Source organism: Procambarus clarkii, chromosome 16 (genome assembly GCF_040958095.1).
Source record: "Procambarus clarkii isolate CNS0578487 chromosome 16, FALCON_Pclarkii_2.0, whole genome shotgun sequence".
In the NCBI taxonomy this organism is placed as follows: Eukaryota; Metazoa; Arthropoda; class Malacostraca; order Decapoda; family Cambaridae; genus Procambarus; species Procambarus clarkii.
The window spans coordinates 9,737,240-9,760,777 of record NC_091165.1 but is presented as its reverse complement, the minus strand read 5'-3'; positions in this window follow the sequence as shown (position 1 = coordinate 9,760,777).

Below are 23,538 nucleotides of genomic sequence, written 5' to 3'. Positions count from 1 at the left end.
GCCCATCCTACCTTCTCCCGTGCCTGTGTCCATTACAAGCTTGAGGCGGCCGTCCTTAACCTGAAGCACCGGGAGCGTTTATCTTTTCCTGAGGCGAGGCGCCAGGTTCGCCGGCTCCCGCCTTATACTAACATCTCTTATGCTCGCGTGTTGCGCTCTTCCTCTCCTCGTCCTTCCCCCCTTCCTCAGATTCTCAACCGTTTCCGGGCCTTGGACCCTGATACGCCCACTGCCCCCTCCTCTGTTCCTTTGAGTTCTCTCCCGAGGGGTCCCCCCTCCTGGTCCTCTGTCTGGGGTTCCCCTTCTTTCAACCCGGTCTGTCATGTCTCCTGAGTCTTCTTCCTCGTCCCCCTCCGATCCTCCTTCCCATCCTCTTCCTCCATCTTTCGGCTCTCCCCACCGCCTGTCGGTGCGGGCGGATGTCCATCGCTCTCCTAACGGCCGTCGTGTGTGTGCTCTCGTTCGGCTTCTCCTGTTGAGACACTGGAATCCGCTGCCCGGTACGTAGTTGCTGGGACACCGGTCTCTTTAAGTCAGAAGCGTAAACCTGGCTCCTCTCCTTCCTCTTCCCCGGCGGGTAAGAAGGCTTCGCTTTCTTCCTCAGCTCCTACTTCTGGCTCTGTTGCTCCTTCCCCTCCTGTTTCAGTGATTGCACCCCCTGTTCCTGCTTTGGAGGTTTCTTTGGCCCCTGCTTCCCTTTCGGTTGCTGCTCTTGCTGGGGTGCGCTCCCCTCTTTCTACTCCCCCTCTTCGTGCTGCTGTCCTTGACTGCTCCTCTCCGTTGTCTCCTCCTCTTCCTCCTCCTCCTCCTCCTCCTCCGGACCCCGCCCGCCCACCTCTGATCTGTTCTCCCGTTTCCTTCCCTCCGTCTTTGCTCAGTTTACCCATGCCCCCTAACCCTGACTTTGCTGACCCTGATCCCGACCTTGATATTCTTTAACGTGCTCTGTTGCTCTTTCGCCTTTGTTTCTTCCTTGTTCTCTGTTTTTGTCCTTTCTCTTTTCGTCGTTGTCCATTCTTCAATGGAACGTTCGAGGTTATTACGCCAATTTCCTCGAACTCCAACTTCTGATTTCGCGGTTTTCTCCCTTTTGTGTCTGTCTCCAGGAGCCAATGCTTGGTGCTCGTCCTGGTCGTTTTCGTGGCTATTCCTTTCTCTCCCCCCCCCCCCAGCCATTGCTGGGGCTTCTAATTCTTCTGCTCTCTTGATTCGTGCTGATGTTCCCTTTGTTCCTTTACTTTTTCTTTCGCCTCTCCATTGTTCTGCTGCTCGTATCTTTGTGGGGAAATGGTACACAGTTTGTTCCATTTATCTCCCCCCGAGTGTCCCGCTCTCTCTTCCTGATTTGAAACACCTCCTAGACTCCTTGCCAGAGCCTGTGCTCCTGCTGGGTGACTTCAATTGTCGTCATTCTCTTTGGGGTGACGTTCTGACGAATACCCGGGGTCGCCTCCTTGAGCCGTTTCTCCTCTCTTCTTCCCTGTCTCTTCTGAATTCTGGTGAGCCCACTCATTTGGACTCTCGGACTCGCACCCTTTCTTGTCTTGATCTTTCTCTCTGCTCTTCTTCTCTTTACTTAGATTTCACGTGGCAGGTTCTTGATGACCTCCATGGAAGTGATCATTTCCCCATCCTTGTTTCCTTTTTCTCTTTTCGCCCTTCCCTCTCTTTCCCTAGGTGGCAGTTTGCTAAGGCCGACTGGACTCTATTTACCCTCAGTGCTGCTCTCTCTGACCTCTCCCTTCTGCCTCTCTCTCGCGCTCTCCTCCTTTTTCATGACACTGTCTTCAACGCTGCCCTCCGCTCAATTCCTCGCTCTTCCTCTCGGGGTCCGCGGAAGTGCGTTCCCTGGTTGAATGCGGACTGTGCTTGGGCTGTCCGCTGTAAGCGTGCAGCCTGGAAGAGGCACCGCCGTAGGCAGACGACCGATTCTTTTCTTTTCTTTCGGAAAGCGAGTGCGGTGGCCCGTAGGGCCATCCGTACGGCTAAACGTGAATGTTGGGCATCTTATGTCTCAACAATTACGTCCGAAACCCCTCTGGCTCAGATCTGGAAGCGTATCCGCAAGATAGTGGGTAAGTTCGTTCCCGATGTTTCACCGGTCCTTCACCTCTATGATACTCTTGTGGCGGACCCGTTGCAGGTCGCTTCCGAACTGGGTTCCCACTTTTCTTCTGTTACCTCTGGTCTTCATCTTCCCCAATCCTTCCTTCTTCGTAAACCTGTCCTTGAGTCTCGTCCTTTAGATTTCTGCACTCATCTTCAGCTTCCCTATAATGATCCCTTCTCTCTCTCTGAACTTCGTTCTGCCCTGGCCTTCTGCAATTCTACGGCGGCGGGCTCCGATGGTATTCATTATGAGATGCTTCGCCATCTCCCTCCGAGCACGTCTCAGTATTTACTGAGTCTGTATAATCGGATCTGGGAGTCGTCGTCAGTCCCTGAGGACTGGCTCGATGCCGTTGTCCTCCCTGTTCGCAAACCGGGGTCTCTGGGTACTTCCCCTAAGGACTTTCGCCCTATTGCTCTCACAAGTTGTGTTGCAAAAGAGTTGCAAACTCTTTGAACGTATGGTTAACGTTCGTCTGATGTCGTTCCTGGAACACCATCACCTCCTCTCCCCTTCTCAATTTGGTTTCCGCAAGTGCCGCAGCACGACAGATGTCCTGGTGAACTTGGAGGTCTATATTCGTACTGCTTTTGCTGCGAAGACCTCCGTTGTTGCCGTCCTTTTTGACCTGGAAAAGGCTTACGACACCACTTGGCGTTATCATATTCTATCTCAACTTCATTCTTTTGGCCTTCGTGGTCATCTCCCTCTCTTTCTCCGCAGCTTCCTCTCTCGTCGTTCCTTTCGGGTGCGCCTTGGTACCGCTCTCTCTCCCTCTTTTCAGCAATACGAAGGTGTGCCCCAGGGTAGTGTTCTGAGCACTACTCTTTTTCTGGTTGCCCTCAATGGTCTTCTTTCCTCTCTTCCTTCTGGTGTCTTATCCGCTCTCTATGTCGATGATCTTACCCTTTGTTGTCAGGGTGATGATTCGCCTCTCCTTCAACGCCGGCTTCAACTTGCAATTGATGCCGTGTCGTCTTGGGCCACAGATCATGGCTTCAGGTTCTCTACTTCTAAGACTTGTGCCCTGACCTTTACGCGGAAACGGGTTGTTCTTCGTCCCTCTTTGTCACTTTATGGTCATCCCCTTGAATACAAAGATTCCGCGAAGCTTTTGGGGTTATTCCTTGACACTCGTTTGTCTTGGTCTCCCCATATCTCTTACCTCCGTGTTGAGTGCTGTAAGGCCCTTACCCTCCTTCGGGTCTTGTCCCATACTTCTTGGGGGACAGATAGGCGCACTCTCCTTGCTTTACATTCCTCTCTCGTCCTGTCTAAGCTCGATTATGGTTGCCCTGCTTACTCGTCTGCTTCTCCTTCTACTCTTCGCCGTCTTGATGCTTTGCACCATACTGGGTTGCGCCTCAGTTCTGGTGCCTTTCGTTCGACTCCCATCCTTAGCTTGTATGTTGACACTGGCTTCCTGTCTCTCCAGGACCGCCGTGATCGCTACTGTCTTCGCTATCTTGCGCGATCCTTGCAACATCCTTCCTCTCGCCTCTGTCATGCTTTAACTTTTACCCCTCCTGCGGTTCCTGGTCCTCTTCACCACCTCCCTCTTTCTGTCCGGTTATCTCGCCTACAGGATTCTCTTTCCGTTCGTATTTCTGATGTTTCTCCTCGTGTTATTCCTTCTTTGCCCCCGTGGAGGGTCCCTCTTCCGCGGTTTTGTACATCCTTGACCCGTATCACTAAAGCTTTTACCCCTCCTACGGTTCTAAAATGCCTTTTCCTCGAGCACTTTTCTTCTCACCCCCGCTCCGTTTCTGTCTTCACCGATGGGTCTAAGTCAGCGGACGGTGTTGGCTACTCTGTTGTTTTTCCTGATCGCACTTATATGTGTCGCTTGCCTCCGGAGACTAGCATCTTTACAGCGGAACTTTATGCTATTCTCTATGCTCTTCGTCTCTTGCTTTCTCGTTGTCAGTCTTCCTTTGTAGTTGTTGTTGACTCTCGTAGTGCCCTCATGGCTCTCGGGTCCTTTAATCCGGTTCATCCAGTAGTTGTCGAGATCCAGCATTGGCTGTTTCTCGTTCATAGTAAATTTAAGTCGGTTGAGTTTTGTTGGGTTCCCAGCCATATTGGTGTGTCTTTAAATGAGCGTGCGGATGCTGCCGCCAAGGAAGCTGTCCGCTCTTGTCCCGTCTCTCGTAAAGGCATTCCGTATTCCGACTTTTACCCGGTTATCCATTCCTCAGTCCTTACCCGTTGGCAGGCTTCTTGGTTGTCTGTTACTGGTAACAAGCTACGTACTCTTAAATGTTGTGTTTCCTCGTGGCCGTCCTCCTTCCACCGTAACCGGCGGTGGGAAACAGCTCTGGCGAGGTTGCGTATTGGCCATACTCGCTTAACCCATGGTCACTTGATGGAGCGCCGCCCTGCTCGTTATTGTCCTAGTTGCATTGTCCCTCTTACGGTCGTGCATGTCCTTCTTGAATGTCCTGACTTCCAGGACGAGCGTGTGTCTTGCTTTCCGACCGCCCCTCGCGGTCACCTGTTCCTCGATAGAATTCTTGGTGACTCGGATACTTTTGATATCGTTCGCCTTATGCGTTTTTGTTCTCATATTGGCATCCTTGGTGATATTTAGCGCCCTCTGATTATTTTGCGTATTTGATGGTGCTGCATAGCCTTCCCGGTTTGGTGCCTTCTTTTGATAATTACTTACTTGCGCCAAGGACCACCATTATTCAATCTGCAAGCCAGAAACTCGATGCTGTCTGCTCTGCAAAGGCGAGGTCTCCGCAATTTCGCATCTCTGGCCTCGCAGACAAGAAATCATCAAGACATAGGCTTAATCAAATTAAGCAGGACTTTCCACCGTCGCCGGGTCCTCAGCTCCCACCACCCAACAGAAGTCTTCCCAGTCCTACCAAACAGGGGCTCCTCCCACCAGGCAACACGATCTTCCCATTGGGAAACCAAGGACCAATCAACAACCTCTCGCCTCACCAGAGGGGCATTATTCCTGGTCTTACTCGACTAGCAGAGAGGCTCACCGGACCAGATACTCTGCGGTTCGCCGCTTAACTCAACACACTGCACCTCGGCAATGGTATGGACTCCATCATCGCCCCCGAAGCCAGTCTCACTGCCTCCCCTACTACCACAGGGACTACAACTAGGACAACTATAAGAACGATCTCAAGTCAGACTCCAGCATCTTCTAGCATCCCAAAAAACAAAAATTTCCTCGCGAATATAATGCAACAATGGGTTCTTCGTTTTACCCCTGGACGGAGGGGTCATTTGACATTAGGTCAACACAGGTTAGGTTCAGGGTGTTGAGATGATGTGCAAAAACAAACACTTTCCTTGCATTACAGTTGAAATATTGAACATAGATCCAAGTAGGTTAGGTACAGGTCATTTAGATTTATTCCCAAAATCAACAATTTCTTAACAATGAAGTTGCAATATTCAACAAAGATCCATGTAGGTTAGGCACAGGTCGTCAGATTTATATCCAAAATTAACACTTTAATAAGAATGTGTCGTATTAAAGGTTAGGTCCGAGGTGGTCAAGTGGTGGTAATATGAGGAACATGCCCAGTAAGTTCATATTTCTTAAAATATATTTGCAGAAATAAGCTGTAACCCAGTGTAGATTGGATGTTGGTAATAACAATATGTTAACAGCTCTTACAGTTAAATTTAACTTTGGGTGTGATATGATTAGTTACATTTAGTTGAATTCAGCTGTGGGTTGGTAACATTAGAGTAAATGTTGTTGGATTTGACCTAAATTGAAGTAAATTTAGATGGGATGGGATAAAATTTAGGAAACTTTAGCTTTAGTGGCGTTGGGTTAAGCTAGGTTAGGTTAGGTCATGCCAGGTTAGGTTAGATATGGTTAGGTTAGGTTGTGTTTGGTTGGATTGATGCCAAAAAACACATCTGAATGTAGGAAATAGTAGACGGTCACTGCACTAACACTGAAATGGTCTTAAGAATGGTGTAAGTAAAAAGAGAACTGAATATTGAAATGGCTAGACGAGCACAGCACTGGAAGTGTTATATGGTGTTGAGAATTGGGTATGATATGCGAGGGCTGGATGTTGGAAATAGATAGACGGATACAACACTGTGAAATGATATTGGGAATGTGGGTAGGTTATGAGAGGACTAAATGTTAGAAATAGAGAGACAGACTCGATACATAATAAAGTGTGAAATGATCTTGGAATATGATATAATTGGTATATGTTATACGACGACTGGATGTTGAAAATATTCATTAAATTTAGATGGGTTAGGTTAGACTTGGGTAAAGTGAGTAAAATTTTACTTGGGTTGTGTTATGATTATGGTAATTTTGGATAAAATTGGAATTTGTCTCAAATTAGGTAAAATTTAGGTGGAGCAGCTTGAATTTTGCTGACTTTATTAAAATCTAGCTTTAGTTGTGATAAGTCAGATTAGGTAAGACTATGCACGGTAGGATATTTATTATCTTAGTGGTAATGAACTAGCTTGTTCAGGAAATAATGTAAAATAACCTATTTGGGTTTGAGTGATAGCTATGTGAGGGCATGGGTGCTTATATTTGGTAAATTTAGCTTTTGTTACGTTGAATTTAGATACATTTTGGTAGGACAAGTTGAATTTTCCTAGATTTAGTTAAATTTAGGTTCTGTTCAAATGCATTTTGGTAGGATATAGTAAATTTGCTTAAATTAACATTGATTTAGTACCGGTCAGTTAAATTTTTGTTAGGGTAAGTCAAATTTATGTAAATTCGGCTATATTTAGGTTCTGTTAAGTTGAATAAGGATGGGATAGGATATTATAGGTATGGGTTGGGCATTATATGTTAGGATTGGTTTACACAGGTTTTTTATTTTTTAAATTATAGTTGAAATGGCATTTTGCTAACATTTAGTTAGATTTACTGATTAAATGTAACCCAATCTGCCCTAACCTAACCCAATCGAGCTTAACCTAACCGAACCTGTCTTGACCTAACCAATCCCATCCTAACTCAATCTAGCTTTATGTAATATAACTAACAATAATCCAATAAAACCGCTGGTTGGTTTGCTTAAAGGAATATTGGTAATACAACCAATATTGTGTTAAGGACAAAGGGGTATTAATAAGGTATTTAAATAAATGGATATTGTTACGTGTCAGAGTGTCACACACCTTTGGCCTTGTGTGACAGGAGTTACAGGTAATGGTCACAGGTTACAAACAATGGAGGAGCTATGTTAATGATACTGTAACTCCTCGCCGCGGGTCTTCGCTCCCCTCTACTCGGGTGCCACTCTCCACCAAGGGAGCTCTCCAAGTTTTGCCTCAAGTTTGGTCTCTGTCCACTGCTTGACCTAAGGGGGAGAGGAGAAGGTCCAGCACACTGAGGGTCCTCGACCCTACTGTGTGAAGCACCTCGCCGGACCTGCCCACCGAGACAGGTACAAAATTGATTCTTCTCCCTCTTCTCATTGGTCGCCAGCTGGTTAACTCGTCCTAGCGTCCAGCAACACTGTAGTTCAAATTATTACAGTGTTGCCACTCAGTGATTCCTTCTATTACTAGATTGCACCACACTAACATTAATAGTATCACTTTTCCGTAATATGGCTCAATGGAGGGCTAACAGAAAATCATAAGTAAAATCAAGATTTACTGAAGAAAAGTCCACATGTCTATATAAACAAATTGGGTATAGAATATATATATATATATATATATATATATATATATATATATATATATATATATATATATATATATATATATATATATATGCAATTGACGATCACAAAACACTGATCATTTTATGCGGAAAATCCACAGAGAAATATGAAATGAGGTGAACGTTTCGGCTTTGTTAAAGCCTTTGTCAACACCAGACTGACTAAGGAGAAGGGAGAAGGGGGGAAGATATATAGGCCGACACCTGACCACCCCATCCCAAGGGTTGGTCAGGTGTAATTAACCAAAAACAGGTATAGCTTAGCTTAGAATGGTCAAAGAGGATTAAGCGTTCAGAGAATAAGGATGAAAGATTAAAGAAAAGCCTCATGAACACACAATATATGAATATACAATTATAATGAGACATTGTAAGCCTCTCTATCAGAGTTGTTTCTTAAACTGTTGTGCAATATTATAACTTAAAAATGGATCAAGTTTGTACATTCCAGTACTGACATTAAGAAGATTTGGACACTGACTGATTAGAGCAGACTCAATCAAATTCCGTTCCACGAAATCCCCACAATTAGTAATGCTTTTTGCCCCATTCCAGTTAATATTGTGATCGCATAAACTCGTATGTAGATACAATGCATTAGACGTTTGGGCAGTTCTAATACTATAAGCATGTTGTGACAACCGCAATTGTAAGGACTTTCCTGTTTGTCCAAGGTACACAGAATCACAATCATTGCAGGGAATCGAATACACACAACCTGCTGTATCAGGGGAGTTTTTTATTAAATTGGATTTGATCGTACTATTAGTGAACACCAAATTTATATTAAGTTTCTTAAAAATCAGAGACAATTTTTCAAGTCCACTCGCATAAGGTACCACCAATGAGTTAATAATTTTTGGTTTCGCTTTAGGGACGTGATTATAAAACGTACGCTTGGCTTGTACAAACGAGAAATCCAAAAACCTCTTAGGATATTGTAGACTCTTCCCAATTTCATATATTTTAGCAATCTCTTCATCAAAAAACTCAGGGCTGCAAACCCTCAAAGCTCGTAGAAACATTCCTGAAAATACTGCCTGTTTAACTTTACTATGATGATTCGAATAAAAATGAACATACGACCCCACGTTGGTAGGTTTCCTATACACATTAAATTTGAACTTTCTAGTGACTCTATGAATCATAATGTCCAAAAACGGAAGAGTACCATTCTCCTCAGTCTCACAAGTGACTGAGGAGAATGGTACTCTTCCGTTTTTGAACATTATGATTCATAGAGTCACTAGAAAGTTCAAATTTAATGTGTATAGGAAACCTACCAACGTGGGGTCGTATGTTCATTTTTATTCGAATCATCATAGTAAAGTTAAACAGGCAGTATTTTCAGGAATGTTTCTACGAGCTTTGAGGGTTTGCAGCCCTGAGTTTTTTGATGAAGAGATTGCTAAAATATATGAAATTGGGAAGAGTCTACAATATCCTAAGAGGTTTTTGGATTTCTCGTTTGTACAAGCCAAGCGTACGTTTTATAATCACGTCCCTAAAGCGAAACCAAAAATTATTAACTCATTGGTGGTACCTTATGCGAGTGGACTTGAAAAATTGTCTCTGATTTTTAAGAAACTTAATATAAATTTGGTGTTCACTAATAGTACGATCAAATCCAATTTAATAAAAAACTCCCCTGATACAGCAGGTTGTGTGTATTCGATTCCCTGCAATGATTGTGATTCTGTGTACCTTGGACAAACAGGAAAGTCCTTACAATTGCGGTTGTCACAACATGCTTATAGTATTAGAACTGCCCAAGCGTCTAATGCATTGTATCTACATACGAGTTTATGCCATCACAATATTAACTGGAATGGGGCAAAAAGCATTACCAATTGTGGGGATTTCGTGGAACGGAATTTGATTGAGTCTGCTCTAATCAGTCAGTGTCCAAATCTTCTTAATGTCAGTACTGGAATGTACAAACTTGATCCATTTTTAAGTTATAATATTGCACAACAGTTTAAGAAACAACTCTGATAGAGAGGCTTACAATGTCTCATTATAATTGTATATTCATATATTGTGTGTTCATGAGGCTTTTCTTTAATCTTTCATCCTTATTCTCTGACCGCTTAATCCTCTTTGACCATTCTAAGCTAAGCTATACCTGTTTTTGGTTAATTACACCTGACCAACCCTTGGGATGGGGTGGTCAGGTGTCGGCCTATATATCTTCCCCCCTTCTCCCTTCTCCTTAGTCAGTCTGGTGTTGACAAAGGCTTTAACAAAGCCGAAACGTTCACCTCATTTCATATTTCTCTGTGGATTTTCCGCATATATATATATATATATATATATATATATATATTAGTATATTTTGGTAGCAGTCTTTCCTGTAGACATATTTTATTAAATATGACCGAAAAAGTAAGATTAATAATTCTAACACGAATTTTCTCAATCTTTCATACATTATGCTTCACTGTTGGAGGTAAATCAAAAATCACTTCTCCAAAATTCATTTTTATTTCTAGTCTGACGCGACACGGGCGCGTTTCGCAAAACTTATTACATTTTCAAAGACTTCACAAATACACAACTGATTAGAACTTGCGTTTCCCTGATTTTATATCTACATTTGAGTGAGGTGGGAAGGGTGATGTGGCATTACATTTGAGTGAGGTGGGAAGGATGATGTGGCATTAGAGGATATTAATAGGGTATTAAAAGTATCAACACAAGACAGAACACGAAACAATGGATATTGAATAGAAGTGTTTGTAGAAAGCCTATTGGTCCATATTTCTTGATGCTTCTATATTGGAGCGGAGTCTTGAGGTGGGTAGAATATAGTTGTGCAATAATTGGCTGTTGATTGCTGGTGTTGACTTCTTGATGTGTAGTGCCTCGCAAACGTCAAGCCGCCTGCTATCGCTGTATCTATCGATGATTTCTGTGTTGTTTACTAGGATTTCTCTGGCGATGGTTTGGTTATGGGAAGAGATTATATGTTCCTTAATGGAGCCCTGTTGTTTATGCATCGTTAAACGCCTAGAAAGAGATGTTGTTGTCTTGCCTATATACTGGGTTTTTTGGAGCTTACAGTCCCCAAGTGGGCATTTGAAGGCATAGACGACGTTAGTCTCTTTTAAAGCGTTCTGTTTCGTGTCTGGAGAGTTTCTCATGAGTAGGCTGGCCGTTTTTCTGGTTTTATAGTAAATCGTCAGTTGTATCCTCTGATTTTTGTCTGTAGGGATAACGTTTCTATTAACAATATCTTTCAGGACCCTTTCCTCTGTTTTATGAGCTGTGGAAAAGAAGTTCCTGTAAAATAGTCTAATAGGGGGTATAGGTGTTGTGTTAGTTGTCTCTTCGGAGGTTGCATGGCTTTTCACTTTCCTTCTTATGATGTCTTCGATGAAACCATTGGAGAAGCCGTTATTGACTAGAACCTGCCTTACCCTACAGAGTTCTTCGTCGACTTGCTTCCATTCTGAGCTGTGGCTGAGAGCACGGTCGACGTATGCGTTAACAACACTCCTCTTGTACCTGTCAGGGCAGTCGCTGTTGGCATTTAGGCACATTCCTATGTTTGTTTCCTTTGTGTAGACTGCAGTGTGGAAACCTCCGCCCTTTTCCATGACTGTTACATCTAGAAAAGGCAGCTTCCCATCCTTTTCCGTCTCGTAAGTGAAACGCAGCACGGAACTCTGCTCAAATGCCTCCTTCAGCTCCTGCAGATGTCTGACATCAGGTACTCCTCATCACAGATGCCTGTACCTGACATCAGGTACAGGCTGACATCCAGCCTGTACTCCTCTTGACATGCCAGAAAGTATTCTGAGGAAACTACTCCAAGCTTGTACTAAAGAGGCACCCTTCTTGAGCCCGGATGGGCATATGTATAAGCAAGTAGATGGGGTCGCTATGGGTTCTCCCCTAGGTGTCCTGTTTGCAAACTTCTACATGGGTACCATCGAGCAAAAAGTCTTAGTCGACATGAACTTGAAACCGGCCGTATACTGCAGGTATGTTGACGACATTTTTACACAGGTACCTGATGTCAGACATCTGCAGGAGCTGAAGGAGGCATTTGAGCAGAGTTCCGTGCTGCGTTTCACTTACGAGACGGAAAAGGATGGGAAGCTGCCTTTTCTAGATGTAACAGTCATGGAAAAGGGCGGAGGTTTCCACACTGCAGTCTACACAAAGGAAACAAACATAGGAATGTGCCTAAATGCCAACAGCGACTGCCCTGACAGGTACAAGAGGAGTGTTGTTAACGCATACGTCGACCGTGCTCTCAGCCACAGCTCAGAATGGAAGCAAGTCGACGAAGAACTCTGTAGGGTAAGGCAGGTTCTAGTCAATAACGGCTTCTCCAATGGTTTCATCGAAGACATCATAAGAAGGAAAGTGAAAAGCCATGCAACCTCCGAAGAGACAACTAACACAACACCTATACCCCCTATTAGACTATTTTACAGGAACTTCTTTTCCACAGCTCATAAAACAGAGGAAAGGGTCCTGAAAGATATTGTTAATAGAAACGTTATCCCTACAGACAAAAATCAGAGGATACAACTGACGATTTACTATAAAACCAGAAAAACGGCCAGCCTACTCATGAGAAACTCTCCAGACACGAAACAGAACGCTTTAAAAGAGACTAACGTCGTCTATGCCTTCAAATGCCCACTTGGGGACTGTAAGCTCCAAAAAACCCAGTATATAGGCAAGACAACAACATCTCTTTCTAGGCGTTTAACGATGCATAAACAACAGGGCTCCATTAAGGAACATATAATCTCTTCCCATAACCAAACCATCGCCAGAGAAATCCTAGTAAACAACACAGAAATCATCGATAGATACAGCGATAGCAGGCGGCTTGACGTTTGCGAGGCACTACACATCAAGAAGTCAACACCAGCAATCAACAGCCAATTATTGCACAACTATATTCTACCCACCTCAAGACTCCGCTCCAATATAGAAGCATCAAGAAATATGGACCAATAGGCTTTCTACAAACACTTCTATTCAATATCCATTGTTTCGTGTTCTGTCTTGTGTTGATACTTTTAATACCCTATTAATATCCTCTAATGCCACATCATCCTTCCCACCTCACTCAAATGTAATGCCACATCACCCTTCCCACCTCACTCAAATGTAGATATAAAATCAGGGAAACGCAAGTTCTAATCAGTTGTGTATTTGTGAAGTCTTTGAAAATGTAATAAGTTTTGCGAAACGCGCCCGTGTCGCGTCAGACTAGAAATAAAAATGAATTTTGGAGAAGTGATTTTTGATTTACCTCCAACAGTGAAGCATAATGTACGAAAGATTGAGAAAATTCGTGTTAGAATTATTAATCTTACTTTTTCGGTCATATTTAATAAAATATATATATATATATATATATATATATATATATATATATATATATATATATATATATATATATATATATATATATATATATATATATAAGGAGGCATTTGAGTGGAATTCTGTGTAGAGTTTCATTTACAAGATGGAGAAGGATAGAAAGCTGCCCTTTCTAGATGTAACAGTCACAGAAAGGAGCGGAGGCTTTCACACTGCAGTTTACACTAAAGAAACAAACATAGGAATGTGCCTCGATGCCAATAGTGACTGCCCAGACAGGTACAAGAGGAGTGTTGTCAACGCTTATGTCGACCGTGCTCTCAGCCACATCTCGGGATGGAAACAAGTCAATGAAGAACTCTGTAGGATAAGGCAGGTCCTAGTCAACAATGGCTTCTCCAATGGTTTTGTTGAAAACATCATAAAAAGAAAGGTGATATGTCACGCAACCTCTTAAGAGTCAACTAGCAAAACACATGTACCCCCTATTAGACTATTTTACAGGAACTTATTTTCGACAGCTCATAAAACGGAGGAAAGGGTCCTGAAAGATATTGTTGATAGGAACGTTATCCCTACAGACAAAAATCAGAAAATACAATTGACGATTTACTATAAAAAGAAAAAAACGGCCAAACTACTCATGAAAAACTCTCCAGACACCAAGCAGAACGCCTTGAAGGATACCAACGTCGTTTATGCCTTCACATGCCCACTTGGGTATTGTAAACCCCAAAGAACTCGGTGTATAGGCAAGACAACAACGTCTGTTTCCAGGTGATTAACAATGCATAAACAACAGGGCTCCATGAAGGAACATATAATCTCTTCTCACAACCAGACCATCACCAGAGAAATCTTAACAAACACAAAAATCATCGATAGATACAACAACAGCAAGAGGCTCGACATCTGGGAGGCACTACACATCGAAAAGTCAACACCAGCAATCAACAACCAATTAATGCACAACTATATTCTACCCACTTCAAGACTCCGAACCAATATAGAAGCATCAAGAAGAAGAATGGGCCAATAGGCTCTCTGCAGTTACTTTCATTCTTATGCTCTCATATCCAATTAATACCCATTGTTTCGTGTTCTGTCTTGTATTTGTCACAAGTTTGTTCACCTCATCCAAAACTGTTGCACCATATCACCTCACCCAAATGCGAGTATAAGTAAGATGGATAAGTTGTTTAGTGTTAGTATAAGTAAGACTCTGTTTAGTGTTTTTCAGGTTACAGTTGTGTGTGTAAACTAAAGTCTTTGAAAATATAATAAGTTATTATGAAACACGTTCAAGTGTTACGTCAGACTAGAAATAAAAAGAAATTTTGGAGAATTGATTTTTCAATTACTGTCGACAGTAAAAAGAAATATTGAGCAAATTCATGTTAGAATTATTAATCTCACTTTTTCGGTCATATTTAACAACATATATATATATATATATATATATATATATATATATATATATATATATATATATATATATATATATATATACATGTCGTACCTAGTAGCCAGAACTCACTTCTATGCCTACTATGCAAGGCCCGATTTGCCTAATAAGCCAAGTTTTCATGAATTAATTGTTTTTCGTCTACCTAACCTACCTAACCTAACCTAACCTAACTTTTTCGGCTACCTAACCTAACCCATAAAGATAGGTTAGGTTAGGTTTGGTTGGTTAGGTTCGGTCATATATCTACGTTAATTTTAACTCCAATAAAAAAAATTGACCTCATTCGTAATGTAATGGGTAGCTTTATCATTTCATAAGAAAAAAGTTAGAGAAAATATATTAATTCAGGAAAACTTGGCTTATTAGGCAAATCGGGCCTTGCATAGTAGGCCGAGAAGTGCGTTCTGGCTATTAGGTACGACATACATATATATATATATATATATATATATATATATATATATATATATATATATATATATATATATATATATATATATATATGTCGTACCTAGTTGCCAGAACTCACTTCTCAGCCTACAATTCAAGGCCTGATTTGCCTAATAAGCCACGTTTTCATGAATTAATATATTTACTATAATTTTTTTCTTATGAAATGATAAAGCAACCCTTTTCTCTATGTATGAGGTCAATTTTTTTTTATTGGAGTTAAAATTAACGTAGATATATGACCGAACCTAACCAACCCTACCTAACCTAACCTAACCTATATTTATAGATAAGGTTAGGTTAGGTAGCCAAAAAAAGCTAGGTTAGGTTAGGTAGACGAAAAAACATTAATTCATGAAAACTTGGCTTATTAGGCAAATCGGGCCTTGAATAGTAGGCTGAGAAGTGCGTTCTGGCTATTAGGTACGACATATATATATATATATGTATATATATATATATATATAGATATATATAGATATATATAGATATATATATATCTATATATATATATATATAATATATATATATAACATATATAACATATATAACATATATATATATATATAACATATATATATATATATATATGTTATATATATATATATGTTATATATGTTATATATGTTATATATATATATTATATATATATATATAGATATATATATATCTATATATATCTATATATATATATATATATATATATATATATATATATATATATATATATATATATATATATATATATATATATATATATATATATATATATATATATATATATATATATGTCGTACCTAGTAGCCAGAACTCACTTCTCGGCCTACTATTCAAGGCCTGATTTGCCTAATAAGCCAAGTTTTCCTGAATTAATATATTTACTATAATTTTTTTCTTATGAAATGATAAAGCTACCCTTTTCACTATGTATGAGGTCAATTTTTTTTTATTGGAGTTAAAATTAACGTAGATATATGACTGAACCTAACCAACCCTACCTAACCTAACCTAACCTATATATATAGGTAAGGTTAGGTTAGGTAGCCAAAAAAAGCTAGGTTAGGTTAGGTTAGGTAGGTTAGGTAGACGAAAAAACATTAATTCATGAAAACTTGGCTTATTAGGCAAATCGGGCCTTGCATAGTAGGCTCAGAAGTGAGTTCTGGCTACTAGGTACGACATATATATATATATATATATATATATATATATATATATATATATATATATATATATATATATATATATATATATATATATATATATATATATATATATATATATATAAACTATTAGACACTCAACCCACCAGGGGACTCGAACACTGGCCATCAAGGTGGTAGTTACGCACTGTATCCACTACACCATACATCAGAGCTCTAAAGAGGTAGGAATTCTGGGGAATTTAACCAACCAGAACTCCAAACCTCCCTTGGCAATGAGATAGTGAGGGATCTCTCACCTTTTTCATCAAGCCCTGTTATATGGGAGAACTCAGTGCCAATGCTTAATGCACAGACTCGCTTATAAACCACAAGTTTGAAGTATATAACTTTTAGACACTCAGCTCACCAGGGGACTCGAACACTGGCCATCAACCTTACCTTGAGGTTACCTTGAGGTGCTTCTGGGGCTTAGCGTCCCCACAGCCCGGTCGTCGACCAGGCTTCCTGGTTGCTGGACTGATCAACCAGGATGTTGGTCGCGGCTGCTCGCAGCCTGACATATGAGTCACAGCCTGGTTGATCAGGTATCCTTTGGAGGTGCTTATCCAGTTCTCTCTTGAACACTGTGAGGGGTCGGCCAGTTATGCCCCTTATGTGTAGTGGAAGCATGTTGAACAGTCTCGGGCCTCTGATGTTGAAAGAGTTCTCTCTCAGAGTACCTGTTGCACCTCTGCTTTTCAACAGGGGTATTCTGCACATCCTGCCATGTCTTCAGGTCTCATGTGATGTTATTTCTGTGTGCCGGTTTGGGACCAGCCCCTCTAATATTTTCCACGTGTAAATTATTATGTACCTCTCCTGCCTGCGCTCAAGGGAGTACAGATTTAGGCTCTTTAGTTGGTCCCAATAGTTTAGATGTTTTACTGAGTGGATTCTAGCAGTAAAGGATCTCTGCACACTCTCCAGGTCAGCAATTTCTCCAGCTTTGAAAGGGGCTGTCATTGTGCAGCAGTACTCCACTCTAGAGAGCACAAGCATTTTGAAAAGTATCATCATCGGTATAGCATCTCTAGTGTGAAAAGTTCTAGTTATCCAACCTGTCATTTTTCTTGCAGTTGTGACGGCTACTTTATTGTGTTCTTTAAAGGTAAGGTCTTCCGACATGAGTACACCCAGATCCTTTACATTGCCTTTTCGTTCTATGTTATGATTTGCCTGAGTTTTGTACGTGGTTTCCGTTTTTATATTTTCATTCTTTCCATAGCGCATGAGCTGGAACTTATCTTCGTTAAACACCATATTATTTTCTGTAGCCCATAGAAAGACCTGATCTACATCTGACTGGAGGTTTGCCGTGTCCTCTATGTTGCCTACTCTCATGAAGATCCTAGTGTCATCTGCAAAGGATGATACAGTGCTATAGGTTGTGTTCTTGTCTATGTCCGATATGAGGATGAGAAAAAGTACTGGAGCAAGCACAGTACCCTGGGGGACTGAGCTCTTCACGGTTGATGGGCTGGATTTTATTTTGTTGACTATTACACATTGGGTTCTGTTGGTCAGGTGGCAGTTATGCACTGTATCCACTACAACATACTTCAGAGCCCTAAAGAGGTAGGAATTCTGGGGTATTTAGCCAACCAAAACTCCAAACCTCCCCAGGCAATGAGAAAGTAGTGGATACAGTGCGTACCTGCCACCTTGATGGACAGTGTTCGAGTCCCCTGGAGGGGTGAGTGTCTAAAAGTTATATACTTCAAACTTGTGGTTTATAAACAAGTCTGCACACACACATATATATATATATATAATATATATATATATATATATATATATATATATATATATATATATATATATATATATTATAATATAATATAATATATTAATATATAATGTATATATACACGAACTTGCCTAAACTCACAAGTTTGAAGTTAAACAACTTTTGACACACTCACCCACCAGGGGACTCGAACCCTCACCAGCACAGATGCTTCACAACACCTGGCATGGCTGGTACGCATTAAACCCACTGCATCAAACTCAGAGCCTTAAAAAGGATGGAAATTTTGGGGTATTTAAGTCCCAGATATCTCCATCCCGCAAGACCACCAGAGCAGGTGAGAGGTCACTCACGTTCTTTTATCAAGCACCTGTTAATATGAGAGAATACAGTGTCAATGCTTATGCACTAACTTGCCTAAACTCGCAAGTTTAAAGGTAAACATCTTAAGACACACACACCCACCAGGGGACTCGAATCCTTGCCAGCACAGATGCTTCACAACACCTGGCATGGCTGGTACGCATTAAACTCACTGCATCAAACTCAGAGCCTTAAAAAGGATGGAAATTTCGGGGTATTTAAGCCCCAGATATCTCCATCCCACAAGACCACCAGAGCAGGTGAGAGGTCACTCACGTTCTTTTATCAAGCACCTGTTAATATGGGAACCTGTTAAGATGTTCAAAAAAATCAAATAGAATGAAGAAAAAAGGCAAGGGGAAAATAGGGGCATTTATAGTGATTAATCAGGTGTAATAAGCCTAGTATGTTGAGCAGTGTCTTCTGTGTTGGCATCGTTATGTTCCGGTCTTTTCCTTACTCTCATGGTGGGTAGAGTAAATAGTTCGGTAATTTGGATATTCATGGTAGGTTGTTCTATTTTTGTATATATTGCTTCAAGAATTTGTAATCTTCTTACATCTTGAGTTTTGTCTATTGTACAAGTGTTTTTATTCAGCATTTCTCTTATTAGGGTGATGTCATGGGCTTGTCTCATGTGATTCCTATGGGCACCGGATTGAAGATGACAGGTCAAACGCCTTAGTCGACGTTATACCAATGAACTTAGAGTGAAGGTTACATCCTTTGTGAGGGCAAGTGTACATGTATACAACGTTTGACTGCTGTAAAGGGTACTCCGTCGGCTTCGGGCTGTTTTTAATAAGGAGCTCGTCCTTCCCTCCTTACTCAGGAGGGAAGGACGAGTTCTTACACTCAGTTCTTATTCTTATTCAGAGGTTATTCAGAGGTACATAATAAACTTAGAGTCTTAAATTTCTCTAAATGAAGCAGCATCTCGCCCTGACCAACTGTTTGGCTCAATTGTAACCCATCCAGCCGCAGTCCGCTGGATAGAGAGGCAGTGGGCCTGCTAAAAAAAATCCATTCATAGACTAGCTCTTTGCATATGCCAGTTGTTTAATTAAGAAACTGCCACTAATGCGATGATGTGCGAGTACCCCCGGGAGTTTGTAACATCTACTGATTTTGACCAAATGTAAACTCTGTCAGCATAAACTATTCACATAATTTGCATCATTATTTAATGTTATGTGAAAAAAATAGCAGAATTCAGATATAACACCATCATTGGATGCCAAGAAATACGCAAGTATTTCATTGATAATAACGCACTCCCATGAATCCTTCATCATACTATCATGTAAGATGAGTCACACATCTATGGATCATCTGATAAAATCAACAAACTTCTAGATTTTACTACTGCTCGGCTTAGACCCCACTGGATGGGGGGCTGTGTGCAGGAAAAACATATATATTATGACACTAGCTCTCCACATATCCCAATTTTGGTTTTAATTTAGAAACTGCACTTGCGGTCTGTCTCGTGCCCCATTGTTGATGTGTGACAATGCCCATTAGATTTTTCAAACTAGCTCATTAAGATTGCGAAAACTTGCTTTAGCTAAATGAATTGTGTGGGTTCTGACCCTGAGGCCCATTATGCATCTCTGCAGCCCTTTCCGCTTTTGCACGCAAGATGGGAATAGGGGCTGCATTAATACATGAATTAAAACTTACATTCAATTAAATCTTCTCAAACTTATGCAAAAACCCATACAATCACATTCGCAAACTTGCACAAATTAATTTTAGCAATTTTATTTACCCATTTTTTGTGTTTGTTTTCTTGCTCGAGCCAAATGAATTGTGGGGTTCATTTCCAGAGTCGTGGTAGCCCTTTCCACTAACCGCCCACAAGATGGATATGGGATACATAATAAATGAACTAAACTAGCATTCAATTATATTCTCAATAAACTTATGCAAACCCATACAATTACATTAGCAAACTAACACAAATTCATTGAGCAAGTTTAACTATTTGCATACTTTGCATCATTAAATAATGGAATACGAAAAAGAAATTCGCAGAATTCAGAGATAACACCATCAATGGAGTCCAAGAAATGTGTAATTACTTCATTTATAATGATGCGCTGCCAGGAATCTTAGCAAAGTTACCAAAATATTTGCTTACTGTAGGTAAAGGATGCACATGAGTCCCTAGTTAGGTAGGTGTGGAGCGAGACTAGCAACTGCGGGACTTAACATAGATGTAAAAATTACTTGGATAGAGACCGTTGCAAGCCTATTGTTGAATAACTTAGAGTGCATATATGAGTGCATGTGTATGTAGCAGTGAAAATCGCGTAATGTGCTTTCAAAAGATTGTCACTTGCATAGCTAAACAATATGCAGAGTTCAGTTTCCAAACCAATTATGCTGCTCTCGAACCCTTTTCCCCCGCGGCATGCGGGAGATCTCTTTTATTTTCAGCTAAAATATATTATATTCAGGGGGGTTTGCATTGTCATAGCGCAACCAAAGCCTAATTTACCCCCTAAGCTTTCCCTATCCCATCCAAATTTAAAGTGCATTTCCAATACCGAATATCCAGCAAATGCATATTATACCACATCCCAAAGACCATTTCATAGAGTCAGTGCTGCACCCATCCAGCTAATTTCACCGTATTAAAGACAATTTCTACAAATTTTTACCTACATTTACAATGTATGGCACAACCAAAAGCCAATTTCCCAAAGTTTAAAAAACAGCCTATGCTATATTTATTTAACAATTCCACTAAAAGTTATCTCCAGTTATAACAAAAACTAAAACTTAATTTAAATGTAACTAATCATTTTACAACCAAAGCTAAATTTCACTCTCCCCCTCCCCCCACAAGGAATAGGCTTGATTTTTTCAAGCGAAAGCCCAATTCACCCAAGTTTTTCCTATCACATCTAAATATAACGTTCATTTCCAGTATCCAACCACCACATATTCCCCAATCCCAAGACAATTTCATAGTGATAGTGTTTTGGCCATCTAGCTAATTTCATCCCAATTAAAGACAATTCCCCATCAAATTTACCAAAATATGCCACATCATATCACAGCCAAAGCCCAATTCACCCAAGTTTCTCTCTCACACCCCAATCATTTCTGGGTTGTGAGTTTTCAGTTGCATATATGCCTGGAGACCATTCAGGCTTGTTTGCATTTGTGTTCCTCATGTGTGCCCCAAAGAATGAGGTGATTTGATAAAATACCGTGCCAAAGATTACCATCAGAGTGCCAGCAGGATGATGGGGAATTAGCCTCTGCTACAATCATCTTTTGTCCCGTCGTGATGGTCGAGTGGTTAAGGTGTCCTGTACACCAGGTGCTTAGTACTCCTGGCAGTAAGGGTTCGAGTCACTTTCGGGGTGTGAGTTTTCAGATGCATATATGCCTGGGGACCTTTCAGGCTTGACTGCATTTGTGTTCCTCACGTGTGCCGCAAAGAATGAGGTGATTTGATAAAATACTATGCCCAAGATTACATCAGAGTGCCGGTGGGATGATGGGGAATTAGCCTTGGCTACCATCATCTTTTGTTCGGTTGTGATGGTCGAGTGGTTAAGGTGTCATGTACACCAGATACATAGTGCTCCTGGCAGTATGGGTTCGAGTCACTTCTGGGGACTAATTATATATATATATATATATATATATATATATATAGGTGTATTTGCGGCGAGGTGGTGGCTGACAGGTACGGTCACCATGGCCTACTCTGCCAAAACACAGGGGGATGGCACTCGAGGCACAGTGAAGTTAACGACATCATCAAGAGGAGCCTCACCACAGCTGGATGCCCAGCTGAAAGAGAGCCCCGTTACCTAACGCCCCGTAACTCTGATGCTCTTATTGGTCGCCCGGATGGTATCACAGTGAATCCCTGGAAGAATGGCAAGCAGTTGGTATGGGACTACACGTGCGTATCAACCCTGGCTAACACCTACATTAACCTCAGTGTTGCACAACCAGGTGGCGCTGCCACCCACAGGGAAGCAGCCAAATCCCGTAAGTATAGAGAACTGGATCACCACTACAATTTTGTCCCCATTGCTTCTGAGACGCTCGGCGCCTGGGGTAAAAGTGCTACCAGTTTTTTGAAGGAACTGGGTTCTAGGCTCATTGAAACAACAAGGGACCCGAGAGCTGCAAGCTTTCTTTTCCAGTGCCTCAGTGTGGCGATACAGAGGGGAAATGCGCACTGCATCCAGGGTTCCTGCCCGCCATCTGAGGAGCTGGAGGAACTCGACAACCTATGACAACCATCTTTGTGACCCATATGTAACTCCTTTTTTGTAACAAAGTTCAAATAAAGTAAATATATATGTGTACATACAAAAGAATGGGGGTGGTAGGAGAAGATAATATTAGTGTTCAGTGAGAAACCACAAGGTCTCCTCTGAATACTTTTTATTTTCTTCTCCGAGGCTATGGGTCCCCACATATATATATATATATATATATATATATATATATATATATATATATATATATATATATATATATATATATATATATATATATATGTCGTACCTAATAGCCAGAACGCACTTCTCAGCCTACTATGCAAGGCCCGATTTGCCTAATAAGCCAAGTTTTCATGAATTAATGTTTTTTCGACTACCTAACCTACCTAACCTAACCTAACCTACCTTTTTCGGCAACCTAACCCAACCTAACCTATGAAGATAGGTTAGGTTAGGTTAGGTAGGGTTGGTTAGGTTCGGTCATATATCTACGTTAATTTTAACTACAATAAAAAAAAATTGACCTCATACATAATGAAATGGGTAGCTTTATCATTTCATAAGAAAAAAATTAGAAAAAATATATTAATTCAGGAAAACTTGGCTTATTAGGCAAATCGGGCCTAGAATAGTATGCCAAAAAGTGAGTTCTGGCTACTAGGTACGACATTATATATATATATATATATATATATATATATATAATGTCATACCTAGTAGCCAGAACTCACTTCTCAGCCTACTATTCAAGGCCCGATTTGCCTAATAAGCCAAGTTTTCCTGAATTAATATATTTACTATAATTTTTTTCTTATGAAATGATAAAGCAACCCTTTTCTCTATGTATGAGGTCAATTTTTTTTTATTGGAGTTAAAATTAACGTAGATA